At 45.7% G+C, this 6,110-nt stretch overlaps 1 non-coding gene across 1 annotated transcript; it reads right to left on the bottom strand.

Annotated features, from left to right (window-relative positions):
- Positions 1 to 1,911: 1,911 nt before the first annotated feature.
- On the bottom strand, positions 1,912 to 1,987 carry TRNAV-GAC (transfer RNA valine (anticodon GAC)). Its single transcript has one exon. It is a non-coding gene; the product is annotated as a tRNA-Val (tRNA).
- Between the last annotated feature and the right edge of the window lie 4,123 nt (positions 1,988 to 6,110).

Genomic DNA, 6,110 nt, shown 5'->3' with positions numbered 1-6,110 from the left:
ATTTTATTTTTTTTATTATTTTTATTTTTTTATTTTTTCTGAAGCTGGAAACGGGGAGGCAGTCAGACAGACTCCCGCATGCACCCGACCGGGATCCACCCGGCACGCCCACCAGGGGCGATGCTCTGCCCATCAGGGGCGTAGCTCTGTCGCGACCAGAGCCACTCTAGCGCCTGGGGCAGAGGCCAAGGAGCCATCCCCAGCGCCCGGGCCATCTTTGCTCCAATGGAGCTTCGGCTGGAGGAGGGGAAGAGAGAGACAGAGAGGAAGGAGAGGGGGAGGGGTGGAGAAGCAGATGGGCACCTCTCCTGTGTGCCCTGGCTGGGAGTCGAACCTGGGACTTCCACACGCCAGGCTGACGCTCTACCACTGAGCCAACCGGCCAGGGCCTAAAATTAACATTTTAAAACATACAATTCAGACCCTGGCCCAGTAGCTCAGTGGGAGAGAGCATTATCTGGATACACCAACGTTGCAGGTTTGATCCCCAGTCAGGGCACATACAAGAATTAACCAACAAATGCATAACAAATCAATTTCTCTCTCATCAATAACTTAAAAAATATAAAAGTGTACAATTTAGTATATTTAGTACATTCACAATAATTCACAATCAATATCTCTAGTTCCAAAACATTTTTATCATCCCAGAAGAAAACTCTGTATCCATTAAGCAATCACTCCGCATCTCCCCATCCCAGCCCCTGGCAACCACTAATGTTTTCTGTCTCAAAGGATTTATCCATTCTAGATATAGATTTTTTCTTTTTTATTGAATTTATTGGGGTGACACTGGTTAACAAAATTATATAGGTTTCAAGGGCACAATTCTACAACACAACATCTGTACACTAAACTGTGTGTCCATCGCCCCAAAGTAAGTCTCCATCCATCACTGTTTATCCTTCCTACATCCTCTTCCACATTCCCTTACCCCCTCTCCCTGGCAATTACCACACTGTTGCATTCTAAATATTTTATATATAAATGAAGTTGTACAATCAATCTATGGTCATTTGTGTCTGACTTCTTTCACTGAGCATAATATTTTCAAGATTCATTTGTGGGGAAGCATGTATTAGTATTTCATTTTTTTTATGGTTGAATAATATTCCATTGTATGAATACACTACATTTTGTTTATATAGCATATTGACTTTTTAAAGTTGTAAAAAGAAAATAAACCCGTCTACCTTTGTTTAACGATTCTGCACCCTCTCTGTTAACGTGGCAACACTTGTTAACGGTCTATAGAAGCACTCTTTGGAAAATATTGCGCAAGCTCTTTGTTAATGGCAATGGTGGGGCTTAACAGAAGAGGGGCCACTTAATGATAAAGTACACTTAATAGCTCTCAAAGAGGGTTCACTGCTTGGTCATTCTTTCAAGTCTGTGCTTTAATTTTTTAAAAACCATACCAAATGTTTCATTTTCTCCTTGGAAGACTCAACAGGAGAGTTTAACATCCTCTTTCCATTTTCCTCACCTAGTTCTTAGCTGTTTGCCAGTTCTCCTGTAGTAAGTGCTGTTGATGACATCCCTTTACAGGGATGGTGACACCCATTCTCCAGCTGTTTTTCTTTTTTCTCTTTTTCTTTTTCTTTTTTTGTATTTTTCTGAAGCTGGAAACGGGGAGAGACAGACAGACTCCCACATGCGCCGGACCGGGATCCACCCGGCACGCCCACCAGGGGCGACGCTCTGCCCACCAGGGTACGATGCTCTGCCCATCCTGGGCGTCCCTATGTTGCGACCAGAGCCACTCTAGCGCCTGAGGCAGAGGCCACAGAGCCATCCCCAGCACCCGGGTCATCTTTGCTCCAATGGAGCCTTAGCTGCAGGAGGGGAAGGGAGAGACAGAGAGGAAGGAGAGGGGGAGGGGTGGAAAAGCAGATGGGTGCTTCTCCTGTGTGCCCTGGCCGGGAATCGAACCCGGGACTTCTGCACGTCAGGCCGACGCTCTACCACTGAGCCAACCGGCCAGGGCCTCTCCAGCTGTTTTATTGGCTGCTAATGGCTCACAGCTTCACCCTTCTCCGGAGGATCGTCCTTAGTCCCCATAGCCCATGTTTCGCCCAGGAATGCCTGGGAAATTATGATCCTCCCTTTCCCACCATCCAGTGGCCTCCAACCCATGCAGGACTGAAGAGGGGTACCAAGTCCAGCTCCTTTGCTTATGAGAGGGATAAGCCTTGTGGTGAATTTTATGTTCCAGAACACACTGTAGTATCAGACTGAGTCAAGACTTAGATGAAGCCACACTTTTGCTTAGCTTCTTCCCCTGCCCTCTCTTCCTTCCCTCTCCTCTAATAAATCATTTGCACTAAAATCCCTATCTCAGGCTCTGTTTCTAGGAAACCTAACCTAAGATATCCCTGTGGGCAGTCCTGACTCCCAAGGGAAGTTCCTGCTACCGGCAGCAGCTATATATTAATATTTCATCCAGGGTCCTGCAGATTGGACATCCTTCAAGAAGGCTTCCTGGAACCTCACTCACTGGCAGCATGCTTGTTTACTAATAAGGAAGTTGGGTGCCTGCTCGGGCCAGGCACTGTGATAACCCCTTTATGTGCATTAGCTCATGGAATCCTTCCAACAACCCAATTAGGTACATACCATTGTATTCTTTATTTATTTATTTATTTATTTATTTTAATTTTTGTTTTTATTTTATTTATTAAATAATTTTTATTTATTTATTTATTTATTTATTTATTTATTGTTTTACAGAGACAGAGAGAGAGAGTCAGAGGTATAGACAGGGAGAGACAGACAGGAATGGAGACAGATGAGAAGCATCAATCATTAGTTTTTTGTTGCGCATTGCGACTTCTTAGTTGTTCATTGATTGCTTTCTCACATGTGCCCTGACCGCTGGCCTTCAGCAGACTGAGTAACCCCTTGCTGGAGCCAGTGACCCTGGGTCCAAGCTGGTGAGCTTTTTGCTCAAGCCAAATGAGCCCACGCTCAAGCTGGCGACCTTGGGGCCTCGAACCTGGGTCCTTCCACATACCAGTCCAACGCTCTATCCACTGCGCCACCACCTGGTCAGGCTTATTTTATTTATTAATTTTAGAAAGGAGAGAGAGAGAGAGGAGAGAGAGACAGAGAGAGAGAAGGGGGGGGGAGGAGCAGGAAGCATCAACTCCATATGTGCCTTGACCAGGCAAGCCCAGGGTTTCAAACCGGCAACCTCAGCATTTCCAGGTCGATGCTTTATCCACTGCACCACCACAGGTCAGGCTACCATTGTATTCTTACAGATACAAACACTGAGGCTCAAAGAGATGCAGGGGCTTGCTCAAACATCAAGAAAACGATGGGAGCCTGACCAGTCAGTGGCGCAGTTGATAAAGCGTCAGACTGGGATGTGGAGGACCCAGGTTCGAGACCCCTTGAGCGCAGGCTCATCTGGTTTGAGCAAGGCTCACCAGCTTGAGCCCAAGGTTGCTGGCTGGAGCAAGGGGTCACTCGGTCTGCTGTAACCCCCTGGTCAAGGCACATATGAGAAATCAATCAATGAAGAACTAAGGAGCCACAACAAAGAATTGATGTTTCTCATCTCTCTCCCTTCCTGTCTGTCTGTCCCTATCTATCCCTCTCTCTGACTCTGCCACCAAAAAAAAAAAAAGAAAACGATGGGAACTGGGGAGGATGTCTGCTTTCAGACCCTTGTTATTTAACCGCTAGATTCTACCCTATATGATATCAGAACATTTTTTATGGCTATGTCTATTGTACCCCAGACAGTGGGACTACACACGGGGCAGAGAACTTCATGTGTCTGCTGCTGACAGACTGCACTGAGGGCTTCATCTTAGCAAAAACATTCCTGGAGTCTTTGCCTCACTCAGTCTGAGAAGTGCAAGTGGCCTTGGAACCACACCCTACCCTTCCAGCATGCCTGCCCTAGAGGTGGGGTAAAGCCCTTTGCCTCTGAGCTTCTTGGGGCATGTTGTTTTCCTTGAACCCTGCTAAAGCTGCAGCTGCAGGTATCCCTGCCTCCTACTTCACTGCAGAGAGGGGATCTGCATTGATGCGAACAGCAGCCGCGGGAGGCAGCTAGCTCATCACTTTCCTGGGAGGCCTCCTGGGTTCACAGAAGAGAGCTCAGGCACTGAAGTGTGGGAAGGAGGATGAGACCTGGGCCAAGTGAAGATGGGTAATGACTCCAGTAGGAGAAGACTGAGGGAAGGAGAAAAATTTAGGGGAAGAGGTGGTAGTGGATGCTGAGCAGGGCACTGCTTGTTCATTCATTCAACAAACTGTTTTAACCACCTCCAATGTCCTAGGCACCATTCTAGTGGACAAACCAAAGACCCTGCTTTATTGGGCAGAATGGGAATAACAACTATAAACATAATCATAATGATATGTTAAGCAAAAAAAACCTTTTCAACTGAAAGCTTTTCTGAAAGAAAGGGTTTACTGAGCTATATGCTAGCCAGAAAAATGCCTTCGTCCTGGCATATACACAATGTAAACCACCAGTAGCAGGGCCAGATGGAGAAAAACATGCCCACAATCCTGGAGCTGGAAGGAATCCTTTATACAGTGGGGAAGAAAGATGTAAGTTGTTCTGAAAGAATTAACATTGGCTGCATTTAAAGAGGGGTTGTGAAAAGGTGAAGCGACAGCAGTTTTAGGATAGGTACATAGTAAGGAAGAAACATTTCCTACTTCTGGATTGGTTGTGGGCAACAAGCCAGAAAGCTTATGTGTAAGTAGGAATAGGTGGTGGCTAGTGGTTCACTATTTTTTTTTTAGATAGCCCCCTGGAAATTGATTAAAAGTTTTAACATACATTCAGGAATGTGAGCAGTCTTTTGTTGGTTTTGGCCTGTGACTCTGTTAACTGATTAAACTCATGCCCCTTCCCACCCTCTGACCTGCCATAAATTAATTTAGGACACCTCAGAATTTTTCTCTTGTCAAATGGTTAATATTTTTCAAGAATTTACTATGGAGGCCTGACTTGTGGTGGCGCAGTGGATCAAGTCTCGACCTGGAATGCTGAGGTCGCAGGTTCAAAACCCCGTGCTTGCCTGGTCAAGGCACATATGGGAGTTGATGCTTCCTGCTCCTCCCACCTTTTTCTCTCTCTCTCTCTCTTCTCTCTGAAATGAATAAAAAAATTAAAAAAAATTACTATGGAGCCAAGCAGACATATATCATATATTATCCTCACAACAATCTCAGCATTTGATACTATTATTAACCCATTTTTTTTACAGACGGTGACAAGGAGATTCAGAGTAACCAAGTGACTGGCCAAAGTAGGTTCTCCTCCCCCTTTGACACTGAAGGCAGGGACTCTCAGGCTCCCTATTAATGACAATAGATTTGGAAAATACGTTCTTGTAAGAAAATACTCAAACAATATAGACAAAGCTTAAGTTCCCTTGCCTCTCCCCGTTCCTAGCAGTCTGTGCTAGGAATGTGCTCCCCTCCAGTCCTGTTCCTACACATACTGTGTGTCCATATATATTATTTTTGACACGGGTGGCTTCCCGTATATAGGGTTCTACGACTTGCTTCTTCTTCCTTAACAAATTGTTTTGAACACAGTTTCCTATTGTAAGTGAAGTTCTACTTGGTTCTAACGGCTGCACAGTATTCCATTGCATGGATGTGTCTAGTTTATTTCTCCAGTACCCTAAAGAGAGAGTATTTCTAATTTTCCGCTATTATAAACAATGCTGCCATTCCAAACGTATCCAAAAACTCCCCAGATTGTCTTCCCACTGCAGAGATAGAAAGTTTCTTCAGGAAGGACCCACGTGTTGAAAGCACCGGCTGCTAATCCCGACGGCAGCCGCTCAAGCTCCGGCAACATCTAAGATTTTCCCTCCCCGGATTTTTTTTTGGGGGGGGGGAGCGTGGGGGAAGCAGCTACCGTCAGGTCCCGGCCAGAAGGTTAAACAAACCCCAAACCTGAAATCTCGAGTCCCAGAAAACGAGCCTGTGTCTTTAAGACTCATTGGTTCCTCTGGGAGTTGTAGTTCTGCCGGGCGACGGAGCCACCTTCTCGCTTCACCTTCTTTCTGGATAGGAAAATTGACCTTTCGGAAAGCACTGCCCTGACCATATCCGTTTGCCCATGCGATTGC

The sequence above is a fragment of the Saccopteryx bilineata genome, chromosome 9, assembly GCF_036850765.1.
Source record: "Saccopteryx bilineata isolate mSacBil1 chromosome 9, mSacBil1_pri_phased_curated, whole genome shotgun sequence".
Taxonomy (NCBI): domain Eukaryota; kingdom Metazoa; phylum Chordata; class Mammalia; order Chiroptera; family Emballonuridae; genus Saccopteryx; species Saccopteryx bilineata.
This window is presented reverse-complemented; position numbering and strand designations above follow the sequence as displayed.